This window comes from Cupressus sempervirens, chromosome 8 (genome assembly GCF_028749045.1).
Source record: "Cupressus sempervirens isolate cs-2001-9-10 chromosome 8, ASM2874904v1, whole genome shotgun sequence".
Taxonomy (NCBI): domain Eukaryota; kingdom Viridiplantae; phylum Streptophyta; class Pinopsida; order Cupressales; family Cupressaceae; genus Cupressus; species Cupressus sempervirens.
Window position 1 is genome coordinate 136,034,742 of NC_143125.1, and position 17,074 is coordinate 136,051,815.

The window sequence follows — 17,074 nt, forward strand, 5'->3', positions numbered from 1 at the left end:
TAAGTTGGATAATGACACCCTGAATGTGTTGAGAATGAAGAAGCTATGTTTTCATTGTAGAGAGCCTTGGGTCCTCTCAAGGCTAATGCAAAACAAATGGAGTATTTCTCAATAGAGGAGTCATAGTCAAAGAGGGAGGATCAACACTATGATTCAGATGAGGATAGCACTACAGAGGAGAGCAACATTCCTGAGGATGAGAAGTCATTGGCATGATTAACAGGGGCTCAGAAAGCAATCACATTTAAGGTCAAGGGTACTATCCAGGGGCAGAAAGTGATCTCACTTATTGACACTAGGGCTACACATAATTTCATAGATGCATAATTGGTAGCCAAGACAGGTTTACAGACCGAGAAGCACGCCGAGTTCAGAGTCATGGTAGCTAATGGTGAAAAATTATTATGCACTCGAAAGATATCTAATCTTCACATTAGGTTTGGAGATGGCTATGAGTTGGAGGATGAGTTATATGTAGTAGACATGGGAGACTATGATGTCATCCTCGGCATGACATGGATGGCCTCGCTAGTCGAGTTCAGACTCAACCTAGAAAAAATGGAGATGAGGTTTCAGTATGAGGGAGAACTATTGTACTTAGAGGATGTTCAAATGGATGTTGCAGAGTAGTCTCCCTGAGGAGAATGTAGAGACTTTTTTGCCATAATGACATAGAGTGGGTAGTAAAATGTTTCACTATGCCATCTTCACGGGAGCCACAGGTGAAGAGGTATCCACCAGATATCCAGGAGATACTTGACAAGAACACTAAGGTATTTGGCGACATTCCACATGGGGTTCCTCTTGACAGGGGGATAGAGCATGTTATTGAGCTCAAGGAGGGAGCCAAACCAATTATGATTAATCCCTATCATATCCTAAGAAACACAAGGATGAGATAGAGAAGGCAATAAAGGAGTTGTTGGAGATGGGGCATATCAAGCCTAGTAAGAGCTCCTTTACTTCAGCAATAGTGTTGGTAAAGAAGAAGGATGAGACGATGCCCATGTGCATCAATTACAATGCATTAAATAAGAAGACCATTAAGAACATATATCCCATCCCACAGATAGATGAGCTGATTGATGAATTGTATGGTGCATGCTTTTTTACGAAGATTGACTTGTAGTCAAGGTATCATCAGATCAGGATGAGGGTGGAGGACATTGAGAAGATGACTTTTCAATGTCATTATGGCCGCTTCAAGTTTTTGGTTGTGTCATTTGGGCTAACCAATCCCCCTACTACGTTCTAGAGTTGCATGAATCAGGTATTCAGGAGCAATTTAGGAGATTTGTCCTAATTTCTTTGATGATATTTTAGTCTTCAATAAGACTTGGGAGGAGCATTTACAATATCTTGAGATTATGTTGTCCATTTGGAGAAAGAGTCACTATATGCCAAGGAATATAAGTGTGAGTTTGGGTTGACTGAGCTACTATAACTTGGACATATCATCAATGTAGATGGAGTTCGAGTAGATCCAAAAAAGATTAGAGCTATTGTTGATTGGCCTACTCCTCTGAACCTCACACAACTTAAAGGGGTTCTTTGGTCTTTGCGAGTTTTATAGGAGATTTGTTAAGCTATTTTCATAGATCACTGCACCCTTGACAAACCTTACCAAGAAAGGAGCCTTTGTATGGACAGAGGAAGCTCAGAGATGCTTTGATCATTTCAAGAAAGTGATATCATCATGTCCAGTATTAGCTCTATCCAACTTTACGATTCCATTTTAGCTTCATTGTGATGCGTTAGGTGATGGGATTGGGGTAGTCTTGATGCAGGAGAAGCATCCCATTTCTTTTGAGAGTAGGAAGCTCCGTGGAGTGAGAGGAGCTATTCCATCTATGATCGGGAGATGTTGGCTATTATGCATGCATTGGCCAAGTTTCAGTTCTACCTAGTTGGGGGGAAGTTTGTTATCAAGACTGATCACAACAACATCAAATACTTCATGAGTCAGCATGATTTGAATGATAGACAATAGAAGTGGATTACAAAGTTATAGGCTTATGACTTTGACATTGAGTTTGTCAAAGGTAAGAAGAATGTGGTGGTAGATGCTTTATCCAGGAGACCTCATATTTGTGCTCTAGCTGAGATTATAGGAGATTGGATAAATAAGATTACAAAAAAGTATGTGAGGGACACTTGGGCATTTGGAGTGATTGTAGGCACCATATAGGATGATTGTTATGTGGTGATGGATAGATTGATCAAGTTCTAGGCTAGGATATATTTGATTCCTTCATCACAGTTTAGGGAGGTAATACTAAAGATATTTCATGATACACCTATAGCTAGACATCTAGGGGTCTTTAAGACCTACAAGCAGATCCATGAGTGATTCACATGGAAGGGGCTCAAGGATGATGTTCAAAAGCATGTCAAGGAGTGTGCAGTTTGTCAACAGAATAAGGGAGAGCACACATATCTTGCAGGATTGTTACAACCTTTACCCATTCTGGATAGGAAATGGGAAAGTATTTCTATGAACTTCATCACCAGGTTACGATGAGTACAGGGGAGAGATTACATCTATGTGGTAGTTGATTGGTTGACGAAGTTTTCTCACTTCTTTTCTATTCCATCCACTTACACAACAACACAAGTGGCCAATCTTTTCTTCAGAGAGATATTCAGGTTACATGGGCTACCTAGTTTTATTGTCAGTGATTGGGATAGTAAATTTATGAGTACTTTTTGGCAGGAATTATTCAGGTTGTGTGGTACAAATCTTACATATAGCACTAGTTATCATCCATAGACAGATGGGCAAAAAGAGATTGTGAATAAATGGGTGGAAGGATATCTGAGGAACTATGTGATTGTACAATAGAGGGCTTGGGTGAAATGGATACATATGGGAGAGTATTGTTACAACAACACTTATCATATGTCCATCAAGATGACTCCATTCATGGCACTATATGGTTATGAAGCACCTAGTTTCATGGATCTAGTTTTGGGGGACAGTAGAGTGCCCAAAGCAAAAAACTTCTTTCAGGATAGTCAAGATATTTTGAGTGTGTTCTAGGAGAATATACAACAAGCCCAAAATCAACAGAAATTATATGCTGACCAGCACTGGATAGAGCACAACTTTGAGGTTGGAGATATGGTTTACTTGAGGCTACAACCATACAAATAGTCATCACTCAAGAAAAGTGGGCCAGAGAAGTTGAAGCCTAGATTTTATGGTCCCTACAAAGTGATTCGCAAGGTAGGTGAGGTTTCCTATGAGATTGAGCTTCCAGAGGGTAGTTGGGTGCATAATGTGTTTCATGTGTCAAGGCTTAAGAAATCCATCGGGCAGAGAGTTGTGCCTTCTGCAGAATTGCTGCCATTAGATGAGGAGGGAAAGCTTGTATTGATTCTTGAGGGTATTCTGGATTCCAAGGGAAGGACTCGACAAAATAGGTTGATTAAAGAATATTTAGTCAAATGGAGATGCCTACCAGGGGAAGATGCTACTTGGGAGAGTGAACAAGTGCTACAACAAACAAGACTGAGATTGCTTGAGGACAAGCAATTTCCAGGAGGGCAGACTGTAATGTCCCCATCTTTTTAGCAACTTAGTGGAGTTCTTAGCCTTTATGTTCTCCAAAGGCTAAGTGGAGAAATAAGAAATTGATTAAATTAATTTCTTATAAAGTCATTTAATAAATTGAAATCAAAAGGTGACTTTATATTTAATTAATTTAATTTTCTAGAAGCACAATAATTATTGTATTGCAAGGGAGGAGTTTCTAGAGAGTGCATTAATTATTGGAAGGGAGAAGCTTCTAGTAAATACAATTAATTAATATTTTATTTCCTTCTAGAAGGGTGAAGGAAAAGTATAAATAGAGGTGGGAGCTTCATTGTTTAGCATCAGATTATTGTGAAGGGCATTTGATAAGAGCTTGGATGTGTGAGTTATAGATATGTTCTTGGCATTAGAGGAGGTTTATCCTCTCTTGTGACATTCTAAACGACATTCCCTTGGGGTTTGGCCTTTGGAATTCATTGCTATGTATTTGATTTTATCAGTTTGAGAACTAATATTATTTCAGCAATGGTTCAATCTTCAGTTTGCATAAATTTCTTCTTGTTCATGTTATGTGGTTTCAAAATCTATGCAAAGACATTAAAATCTCTTTTAGCAGTTGGTTTAGTTCTTGGGCATTTCCAGTGTGCCCATTACATATTTGCATGCAGGTGATTCTTGGGAGCTGTGGGGTTGATCTTTCATCAACTTCAACAATAACCACTAGCAACCATACTGTCATAATGCCAACATCATTCCACTCTTTGAAGCTTGAGCACAACTATTGAGCACACATAAAAATCTTTAGACAAATCTATACATCAAATGCATTTCATAGGTTCGTGTTAAGGTCCATTTTATGTTTATGTCTTCTTTTTTCATATCTTGATGTTGTTAGTTTAGTTTAGTCTAGTTTGAGTGTTATATTTGACATTTTTCATTTCTAGTTGACTCACTTTCCTCACACACCATTATAGAAATTTTATGAACTATCATATGGACTAATCACATTGGTTGAAAAAAAAGCTTACTACATTTAAGAGTTTTACCCAACTTAGGAACATGGAGAGCAAACATATTGATGGGAAAATATTTAAGGGAAAACAAGGTTGTTAGTGGCATAGTTCAAGATGAAATCACATCGTCTCAGGTGCAAAATAGGTCAGTAGAAGAGGCCAAAGAGGTATAGGAGCATAGAACCTGCATGTTCTATAGAATGGGTACAACTGAGAGAAGATAAACACTGTCTTATATAAATCACAACACATGAAGATATCCATGATCAATATGAAATCATCTTGAAGTTCGACAACATGCACAATTTATTTGATGGGGATAAGATCAACCAAACTACTAGATTTCTATTCAAGATTCACAATAAGAGGTCAAATATAGAAAACAATACAAAGATAGTTTAAGGTTGTGAGTTTTTGGTCCCTTAGAACTAATCAATCTCCTGAACATCTTTAAATTATTCATCCTTCCATTTATTTATTCATTCTAAATGATAAGGAATGAATTGAATTAAATGGAGTTTTAATGGACATGAGGATAAAGATAATATGATACTTGACCCTTACATTTTATCTTTTGGACTTATCAATATTTTATAATTGAATTATGAGCTTTCTTGTCTTTCTAATCTTCTCCTCTAAAAGAATCTTATAAGGAGGCATCCACTGATATGTTTGTGCAATTTTTTTGTATTGAATGAAAGTGAATGTACAAAAAAAAAATATACCAAGGTAGCTAAAGAGAAAATATTATAGCATTACAAGTTTTCATCAAAGGGTAGAATTAACAATAATCAAATTAAAATTGCAAAGGCTAGTACATGACATTTCATAGAGACATTATTACAAAAACTTTACACAAATCCATATGACGTCTACTTTGGAGTTGCTCAATGTAACGCCCCGCCAAGGGATCCAAAGAATTAACCTAAAGTTTCACTAAGTTTGGTAGCATTTTTTTTTTTTTTCAAATACATGAAAGTAAAAACCATTTACAACTTATACATATGATAACAGAAGCAATAACAATAGTACAAGTGAAAGTAAACATAGCATACATAACAGGTTACATTCTTTATGGATCCCTTAACGTTGAATTACATCTAAATTAACTAATCATCTAACATCACATCCTCATGAAATAATAACGATACATCCAACGTACTTAAACAATATACAAGTGTCCTTTTTGAATTACATTTCAGATTGCTCAATCATCCACTGTACAAGTCACAGGGTATGAAAGGCATAAAAGAATATACATATGTGAAATAAAGTAATCATCATTTTAAATCTAATCCATGATGCAATAGCATAAATGAATCCAAAAATCATACATGATACATCATCATAAGAGATAACCATAAGTAATCAACATAAATATCTAAATGCATGGTTCCTCCCAACCGTCAATAGCATCATTAGACTATCGTGGGTCCTAGCCATCCCTTCGTGCGTAACATTCCAAATCACCAAAGAGATTATTGGCATTAACATAATAGGAATGTCACTCCTAATCATACTACATCATATGTAGAAAAAAATTCTAACATGCAAAGTAAAGCATAAGATATCATCATCTAACATATGCAAATCATCAATATAAGGATACATGTCCACCATCATAATCATGAATGAATCAGCTACGGTGTCTCAAATGAATCTCAAATGATAAGAGTAATAAAGCACTACCACTTGACCGCGTGGAACCTAAATGGTCCACTCCCACCGCGCTGAGGAGATAATCTCAAGTCCCAAACAGGTTAACAAAATCACATAGTATAAATACTCTCTAAGTCCAGGAGTCCTAAAAGCATACTAACTCAAAGGTTCCAAACACAAAACTACATCTAATTCCAGAGGCACAAAAAAGACATATAGGAAACCTACTATGCAAGCGGGAAAGTGTCATCACATGGATCACACTAGAGTTACCCTGACAGTCTCTCAATAGACCCCGACCCCCTAGTGATCCCTGTGTGTCCACTAGTATCCTCTCATAATGACGAGGCATACTACGGAATGCAAGGTCGCAACCAAGCGTTCTCTCTACTCCCATCCTAGTCTGTACTAGCACTCGAGGCATGGGCGAGAATAAAAAAATTATCTTTTTAGGTTTATTTAGTTAGTATTAGGTGTGAATGTTTTCACTTATTAAGGAAACTTACAATGAGTTACCCTAGCAGCCTCTTAGGGCCCCAACCCCCATTGCAAGCCACTTCTCGACACTACAAGTAGATAACCTACCCTAAGCCCATGGAATCATAAATCTCAAAATCACAAAAGATAATCCACAATATAAACATCAAATCTCCATGAGAAATTGAAAAACATCATAGATAATCATGACCACAACAGTTCTCTATTGGCAACTGAAGGTATCCATGATAATCACAATAATCATTGGTTCTTAATAAGCAACCAAAATGCATCTCAAAATAATACTGATCGAAGACTCCAAAATGGTTGAGTTAAAACATGTTACAACATGACATCATTAAGATCAGATAACAATTTCAATTCCATCAAATGACTGGAAAGTAACTCAAGTATAATTGATCGATGACTCAATATGGTTAAGTCAAATGTCTCATACATATGAATCTCAGCTTCACACAAGAAGATTGGAAAGCAATAACAATTAGTAAATACAAACATCTCATTGAGCATACCATCACATAACCATGGTTGGGTTTATAAAGATCGAAATCAAAAGACATCATCATGACATCACAATCATAACCCCCGAGCCTCTGGTAGACGTCCTATAACTGGTCAACACTAGTCAACCCAAAAACCCAAAACAAGAAGCATAGAGTAAACACAATGCAAGCACATGTTTTGGTTTGCTAAAATCTTATAATTAAACTAAGTGTGGAGGTCTCAGTTTTCATTTTCAAGTTTAGATATTGAATGGAGAAATATTTTGCACGTTTTTCCTAACCCATGTGTTGATTAATATTTCCCTTAGCTCTAGAATCAATTTGTCAATTATTCTAATGATATTTTGTTTAAACAAATATTATATGAAAACGATCCCCCCATCAAAACCAATAAGATGTCTTGTAACTTTTAACATGAATAAATACTAATTCCCTTTAATATCTTTCCTTCATAATTCAAATCAATATTTAAATTACATCTACATCATTTGACTATAATATTACAAAGTAATTAATTATTAAAGAAAATAAATTATTAGTACCATTCATTTAACAAATATAATTATTATTAATTATTATTAACATATATATACATACATACATATATATATATATATATATATATATATATATATATATATACTGAATGATAATAATAATATTTTAAAACGTTATAAATCAAAAAGGGAAAATTTGATTTTGCACCCGAAAATCAAATCACATAACACAACACAATGCATATATATATATATATATATATATATATATATATATATATATATATATATATATTTACAAGTATGCAGATCTAAACACATATGTATATTTTAAAATGAGACATATACATAATTTAAAAGGCTTCCAATCTTAAGAATTTTCCTATAAAATAATTGTTCTCTAATTTATCCATTAATAAAAAGGGTTTGCTCATACGCATCTAAAAACCCTAGTCCCATATAATTCTCAGATCTACGCATGAGGCATTTTCTCTCATAAGAATTAAATTTCCATGACAAGATTAAAATAATTGGAACATTCACACATAGAATCCTCAGAAAGTATTTAGAAGACACAAAGAAGACAGGAAGTGCAAGAAACGGAAATAACATAAGCAAAATCACAAGTGTCTACCCGAATACTAATGCTAATTCGCTTCTCCTCAGAAACTACAGAGCAAGCTCCTTCCTTCTCCCATGTTCCCGAGTCCTCCAAAAATGCTCTCCAAATGCTCTCCCTAAGCTTCTAGGAGTGCCTGAATATAAAGAACTCTCAGGAAGCACCTAGAATGTCTCTAGAAACAACCAGAAGGTGTTCACAACTAAGCATGAGCTCTTTCCAACCTTCTAGATGAGTCATAAGGCTGTAGACACCATGTGCTTAATTGGTGCACTAACTCCTGTGTTGTTGACATAAGTGCAATCAAGAGGTGTGTTTACTCCTAGGCAAGCTTATAACTTTTATTTTAATTCTCTTATAACTTTTATTATTATTTTTATTATTATTATTAATTTTAATTTCTAATTTCTTTTATTTAATTCTTTTTCTCAATTAATTCTCATTTAATTAATTATAACCAAAATATCAAAGATCATGATATTATATTAATTTTTCCAAATAATTAATTTATTAATAAAATCTATTTATTAAGACTTAATTAATAGAAAATTCACCATAGACCTCCAAATAAAATATGAAAACCCATCATAGAGCAATCCATACAAAATCAGAGCTATGATCTTGCCAGCCTGAGGGTTTGTAGAAGTTTGCATGCAACCAAGTGAAAGAGAAAAGAGATATTTGCAGCGAGAAAAGAATAAATTTTTTTTGATCAAACCTCCAGTTAAAAGTAAAAGTACAAAATCCAAGGAAGCAAAAAGCATGGCTGATCAAGATGAGATGGAAAAGAAATTTTTTCAAGACATCCAAAATACTCAGAAGCAAACAGTGGATAGTTTGGCAGAAACTAGAGAAGCTTTGCGGATATTGACAGAAAAACTGCAAGGAGTTGCATCTATTAATGAGAAAGGGGGCACTTCAGAGGAGCCAAGAAATCTGAAACCCACACCCTCTAAATCAACAAAAACTATTTTCCTGCCTGCAGATGAGCCACCAGTATCAAATCTAGCCTTTAATCCTGTGGAAGAGGTTACAGGTAACTTGATTGCATTAAGAGCTACTTACAATGGCTTAGATGATGACTTTCGTAGTTCGGTTCCTTTTAGAGAATATGTGGATATGGTGAACACTTTGATGCCCAAGAAAGAGAACAGGAGGGAGTATGCCATAAGTGGAAGAGAGCTCAAAAATAAAATAAGCAAGTTTACAGCACCTACTTTTGATGGGACAAATAAAATTTCAGCTAGAGCATGGCTACAAAAATTACAGACTTTCTTCACACTTAACCCCATGAAGGAGAGTGATGTTGTTCAATTTGCAAGTCTACACTTGGAAGATGCAGCCTATGATTGGTGGTATCATGGAATGACTACTCAAGGTCATGATCAGGTAACTACATTTGATGATTTCAGTCAAAGAGTGATAGATAGATTTGACCTCAAGGATGATGAAGAGTACTTTAAAGAATTGTCAAAGTTGAAGCAAACCAAATCAGTTAATGAGTTTATAGAAGAGTTTCAAAAAGTGGCTGTTATGGTACTTGATATGAGTGAAAAGAGGATTGTTTATCTTTTTCTTGATGGTTTAGAAGATTTTGTTAAGGGTTTGGTTAAGGCTTTCTCACCCTCAACCTTACAGGAAGCTATCAAAAGAAGCTTGCAACTTGAAACTTGCATGCCTATGAAACCAGTCACTAATCAAAAACCCCCAAATCTTTGGCAACATAAGGGAAATTTTCAGAAAAAGACTTTCCCAACACTACCACCAAAAGATGTGATAAATGTGGCAAAAAAGAAGGTAGATGAAGAGACTAGGAGTGAATTACGAAGGAAAAAGCTTTGTTTTACTTGTAGAGAACCATGGGTTCTAGGGCACAGATGTTTGGGAAAAGGTCAAGTGCACTATATTGAAGTTGCTTCAGAATCTGATTCAGATGAGCATGAGAAATTTCATGACACTAAGGAGGAGGTAGAAGAAGAGAAAGAAAAAGAAATCAGCAAGGATGGCACTTTAGCAACATTATCAAGAGTCCCAAGATACCATCCCTTTCGAATTCGAGGGGTACTAGTAGGGCAAAGGTTGACAGTTCTTCTTGATAGTAGGGCAACTCACAATTTTATTGATGAGGAATTTGTCATGAAAAGAGGGCTTAAAGCAGAAGATTTTGAAGGATTCAATGTTACTATAGCTGATGGATTCACTATGCCTTGCACACGGGTGGTGAAACAACTCAAGATGACCTTAGGAGATTATAAGTTATGTGATGACTTCTATGTTGTTGGCATTGGGGAGACAGATCTTGTATTGGGTGTTCAATGGTTGCACTCTATTGGAGGCTATTACATGAACCATCAAACTATGGAGTTTAAATTTCATTCCAATGGGAAAGAAGTCTTATTAAGAGGCTTATCAAATGGAGCACCTAAGGCGGTCTTTGCAAAGAGGATGGAGAGGACTTTTCGAAGAGGACAAGTAGCATGGGCAACAGGAGTCATAATCCATCCAACAAGCTCTCCAAAGAATCAAGGTAATTTCCATTTTGAAATTCAAAATATTCTTGATAAGCATAGTATGGTTTTCAATGACTTGCCTCTAGGATTACCACCAGATAGAGGTTTTGAGCATGTTATAGAGTTAGAATAGGGTGCCAAACCAGTTACAACAACCCCATACTGCCATCCAAGAGGTTATAAGGAAGAAATTGAAAAAACTATTAAGGAACTCCTAGACATGGGATTCATAAGGCCTAGCTCTAGTCCATTTGCATCATCTATGGTACTTGTCAAGAAAAAGGATGGTACAATGAGAATGTGTATAGACTACAGGGCTCTAAACAAGAAGACCATAAAAAATAGGTATCCCATACCACACATAGATGAACTCATTGATGAGTTACATGGTGCTATATACTTCTCAAAAATTGACTTAAGATCAGGGTACCATCAAATCCGAATGAGGGGTGAAGATGTGGAAAAGACTAATTTTAGATGTCACTATGGGCACTTTGAATTTTTTGTTATGCCATTTGGCCTCACTAATGCACCTGGAACATTCCAATCTTGTATGAATAAGGTATTCAGCCAGCATCTTCGACAATTTTTTTTGGTCTTTTTTGATGATATCTTGATTTACAGTAAAACATGGGAAGAGCATCTAAAGCACATAGACACTGTTTTGAGAATCTTGGAGCAGCAATCTTTCTATGCTAAGCTATCTAAATGTGAGTTTGGTTTGATAGAGATCCTATATTTGGGACATATTATAAGTTCTAAAGGAGTACAAGTTGATCAACAAAAAATTCAAGCAATTTTGGATTGGCCTCCACCCACTAATCTTACACAGTTGAGAGGTTTCTTTGGGTTGTGTAGCTATTATAGGAGATTTGGCAAGGGATTTTCTCAGCTTGCTGCCCCCTTGACTAATTTGACAAAGAAAGGAGCTTTTGTTTGGACAGAAGAGGCACAAAAAATATTTGATAAGCTTAAGAAGGTAATGAGCTCATGCCCTGTGCTTGCAATTCCAGATTTCTCTTTACCTTTTGTTGTTGAATGTGATGCTTCTGGAGAAGGTATAGGGGCTGTCCTAACTCAAAGGGGACATCCAATAGCATTTGAGAGTAGAAAACTAAATCAATCAGAGAAAGGTTACTCCATCTATGATAAGGAAATGTTGGCAATCATGCATGCACTTCATAAGTTTAGACAATATTTGGTATGTGGGAGATTCATTGTAAAGACAAACCATAATAGCCTTCTTGAACCAAAGGGATTTGAATGATCGTCAGCAAAATTGGGTAAGAAAATTGCAAGCTTATGATTTTGATATTGAATACATGAAAGGAAAGAATAATGTGGTTGCTGATGCTCTCTCAAGAAAGCCCACTCTGTGTTCCTTAACATCTATCTCTGCTGATTGGAAAGTCTCCATAATTTTAGAGTATGCTAAAGATTCCTTTGCCACCAAGATTTTGGATAAGTTAGTGGATGATAACAGGTACAAGGTTGTGGATGAATTGATTTATTACAAGAACAGGATCTTCTTAGTGCTAGGATCAAAAATCAAGGAGAGGATATTGAGGGCCTTTCATGACACACCTTTGGCTGGTCACCAGGGATACTTCAAGACATATAGGCAAATTCGAGAGCAGTTTTCATGGAAGGGTATGAAGGAGGATGTCCTTAAACACATTAAGGAATGTATGGTATGCCAACAAAGCAAGAGTGAGCAAAATTTTCCTGCAAGGTTGTTGCAGCCACTTCCTATTCCTGAACAAAAATGGGAAAGTATTTCCATGGACTTCATCACCAGGTTGCCCAAGGTTCAAGGTAAGGATTGCATATATGTGGTGGTAGATAGACTAACTAAGTATGCACATTTCTTTCCTATCACATCTGATTTCAAGGCATCACAAGTGGCTGAATTATTCTTCAAGGAGATTTTTAGATTACATGGCTTGCCTAGAAACATTGTCAGTGATCGGGACAATAGATTCCTCATCTCTTTTTGGAAGGAGCTCTTTCATTTGGCAGGAACTGAACTCACTCCCAGTACTAGCTATCACCCTCAAACAGATGGACAAACAGAGATAGTTAATACATGGATAGAGGGATATTTGAGGAACTATGTTTCAAATCAACAACATGCTTGGGTGAAATGGTTGCACCTAGGGGAGTATTGTTACAATACGTCTCATCACATGTCTATTGGTATGCCTCCTTTTCGTGCTCTTTATGGTTATGATGCCCTTTCCTTTGTTGATTTAGTACTTTCAGATAGCAGAGTACCTGCAGCAAGTGATTTCATCAAGCAAAGCCAAGACATAATAAGGTCCCTCAAGGATAATCTACAACATGCACAGAACCAACAAAAGTTGTATGCTGATAGGAAAAGGACTGAAAGATCTTTTGAGGTGGGAGATTTGGTATTTGTTAGGTTGCAACCATATAAGCAAAGCACCTTGAAGAGGAGTGGGGAAGAGAAACTCAAGCCAAGGTTCTATGGGCCTTATAATATCACCAAGAAGGTAGGAGAGGTAGCTTATGAATTGGAGCTCCCACCAAAAAGCAAAATACATAATATTTTCCATGTATCTTTCTTGAATAAGGTTCTAGGCCAGCAGACCATAGTATCTACAGAATTACCACCTCTTGATGATGAAGGGAAATTAGTTTTGATACCAGAAGAGATTTTGGATACAAGAGAGAAAAGATTGAGAAACAGGAATATCATAGAGCATTTGGTCAAATGGAAAGGATTACCACTAGAAGATGCAACTTGGGAAGGAGCACATATTCTTGAACATTCCAACCTTCATTTCTTGAGGACAAGCAATATTTGGGAGGGGAGGACTTGTCATGTCTCCTTTTCAAATATTTAAAAATAATAATCTTTGCTAACGCAGGCAAATCCAAAAAAGGTGAAGTTTCGGCAAAGGGGGCTAATCTTTGGAAACCAATGGACTAATAAATAAAAATTATTATTAAAATATGTTTTATTAACCCCTCTTGGATGTGAGTTAGGGTTATGCCCTCTTTTAAGGGATTTGGAGGCATTTTGGGCTCATTCCAGAACTTGATTTTTGCTTATTGCTTTGTTGTTCTTTAGAGGCTGCCAAACCTGTGGAGAAGGAGACCCAAGGATGGGAGTTTGCAGGTTTCCAAAAAGGCTAAGGATGGGAGTTTGAAGTCATTCCATGTGCAAGCTCATGCAGAGTTTGCCCTTGTGCTGAACAGTGCAAATTTGTGAGTTTTCGGGTGTGTTTTTTGTAAGAGTTTGGTGTTTTCGATTGAGTATTTCGTATCCGTTTGGTTTGCTACTATATTTTAGACTTTAGGATGTTAAAATAGAGCTGAATATATGTATTGGAACATGATTAAACTTCTGAGATAGATTATTAGTGTTTTTGTGGTGTTTTTGGGCATTTTTGTGTTAATTTCGGGAGCCCGATGAGCATAGTTTTTGTCCTACGTTTGTGAGTTGTTGTGTAAATGCTATGCAGATCTGAAAATGTCATTTTGTAGGCCATTATGCTGCTAAAATTTCTGTAAAAATGTCCATTTTCAGATTTATTAATAATATGTGAAGTTGTGAAGTTTTTGGCACTATTTCGGACATACCCGATTTGGGGTTTATTGTGAAATTGGTGGAACTTTGTATTATTGGTTGTTTGATTTTGAAAATCTGATTAGAGGCTTGAAATATCATAAAAAATCAGAAAAAGGGACATTTCAATTCTTGGTGGATCTTTGTATTATTGGTTGTTTGATTTTGAAAATCTGATTAGAGGCTTGAAATATCATAAAAAATCAGAAAAAGGGACATTTCAGAACTGAAATGTCCATTTTTTTGATTTTTTATGATATTTCAAGCCTCTAATCAGATTTTCAAAATCAAACAACCAATAATACAAAGATCCACCAATTTCACAATAAACCCCAAATCGGGTATGTCCGAAATAGTGCCAAAAACTTCACAACTTCACATATTATTAATAAATCTGAAAATGGACATTTTTACAGAAATTTCAGTAGCATAACAGCCTACAAAATGACATTTTCATATCTGTATAGCATTTATACAACAACTCACAAACGTAGGACAAAAACTATGCTCATCGGGCTCCTGAAATTAACACAAAAATGCCCAGAAACACCACAAAAACACTAATAATCTATCTCAGAAGTTTAACCACGTCCCAATACATATATTCAGCTCTATTTTAACATCTTAAAGTCTGAAATACAATAGCAACCCAAACTGATATGAAATACTCAACCGAAAACACCAAACTCTTACAAAAAACACACCTGAAAACCCACAAATTTGCACTGTTCAGCACAAGGGCAAAATCTGCATGAGCTTGCACATGGAATGGCTTCAAACTCCCATCCTTAGCCTTCTTAGAAACCTGCAAACTCTAGCCCTTGGGTCTCCTTCTCCACAGGTTTGGTAGCCTCTGAAGAACAACAAAGCAATAAGCGAAAATCAAGTTCTGGAATGAGCCCAAAATGCCTCCAAATCCCTTAAAAGAGGGCATAACCCTAACTCACGTCCAAGAGGGGTTAATAAAACATATTTTAATAATAATTTTTATTTATTAGTCCATTGGTTTCCAAAGATTAGCCCCCTTTGCCGAAACTTCACCTTTTTTGGGCCTGCCTGCGTTAGCAAAGATTATTATTTTTAAATATTTGAAAAGGGGACATGACAATAGACCTCCAAATAAAATATGAAAACCCATCATAGAGAAATCCATACAAAATCAGTCTAAAGGGTCAAAAATCACGAATTATGTCATCCAACACATTTGAAAGGTAAAATATCCAGATACTTGTCCTACCTCACTAGGACAAATGGTTTAAGAGTTTGGGATTTGGACTTGATAATTTATCTCCCTTCTCTTATCATTGAGATAGTGTAATGGGGTACACTCATCCTGGAAATTCAGGGAAGTCGATACCTGGTACCTACAACCTGCATAAAAACCACGCATGTACATACAATATATATAATGCTAAGCTAAACAGGCAATGGCAGGAAGTGGTGCATCGTGTAGATCCCGAGTAGCAGGTGACTACGACTCCCTTCCTTAACCACATAAAAAATGTCATACATAAGAAAAAACACGCACACCATACATATGCAAGTATGGGGTAAGTATCCATAATAAAACACGTGTGATAATAAACCATCTAACTAATCACCATCAATAACTGAAAGCAATGTAATAATCATCATGCATACATGAAATGTAGAGTCTAAATAATCTCATCATACATCAACTAAATCCATAACATAATGTCTGATCATCTCGAAACAATGCTACTAATCCATCAACATAAAACTAGTCTAACTTAGTCCGACAATAATAACAACAATGTGTCCAGAAAGATGTGAGCGAGGGCGGGCACTACACTCAACCCGATCTTTTATTTGACAATCATCTCATGTAGAACACATTTTTCTTGGAAAAGTCTAGAAGGTATGAAGTTAAGAAAGCTGCTTGAAAAGCTACATTATAGTAATTCACTAAAATATTGGTTTTTCAAAAATAGTTGCATAAGAACATAACAAAACACGTCTTTCCAAATATGTCGTAAAATAACTTATTGATAGACTCCACAATAATAACATTATGTAGACTAAAACTGAAGAAATTCCCTCCAATTCAACTTGCTTTGGAAATTAGCATAATTTTTTAATAAAGATAAAATATTGTTAAGTGAGCTTCACGAATTAGGTATAAAAGATATCATGAGATGATTTGACACTTCACATTTTTTCTTCAATTCTTCATTTAGGAGATCCTCCCCAACTTTAATGTAGATTTAGTGCCATCTACGTTGATGCAAATTTTCTTCAATTCTTCATTTAGGAGATCCTCCCCAACTTTAATGCAGATTTAGCTCCATCAACTTTAAAGCAGTTGATGCAATGGGTATGTTGTAAAGTTATTGAACATAACTTGACTATGACATTTATAATGGAGATACATGCATAGACTTATAAGTACACATAGAGAGAGATGTAAATCCCATTGTTTGACACTTAGTATGTTGTATCTATCTCTGGTAAACCTTTGGACAAATTGTGCTAATTTAACAACATACAATTGTTTCTTAACCAACAAGCATATTCTTTTTTGTCTTTTTTGTCTTAGTCACATATGCTCTATCTTTTAGCGCACCTATTGCCTTATAATTGTTAACAATTAAGACATCTAAATGATCTAAACATTTGATTGTACTCTT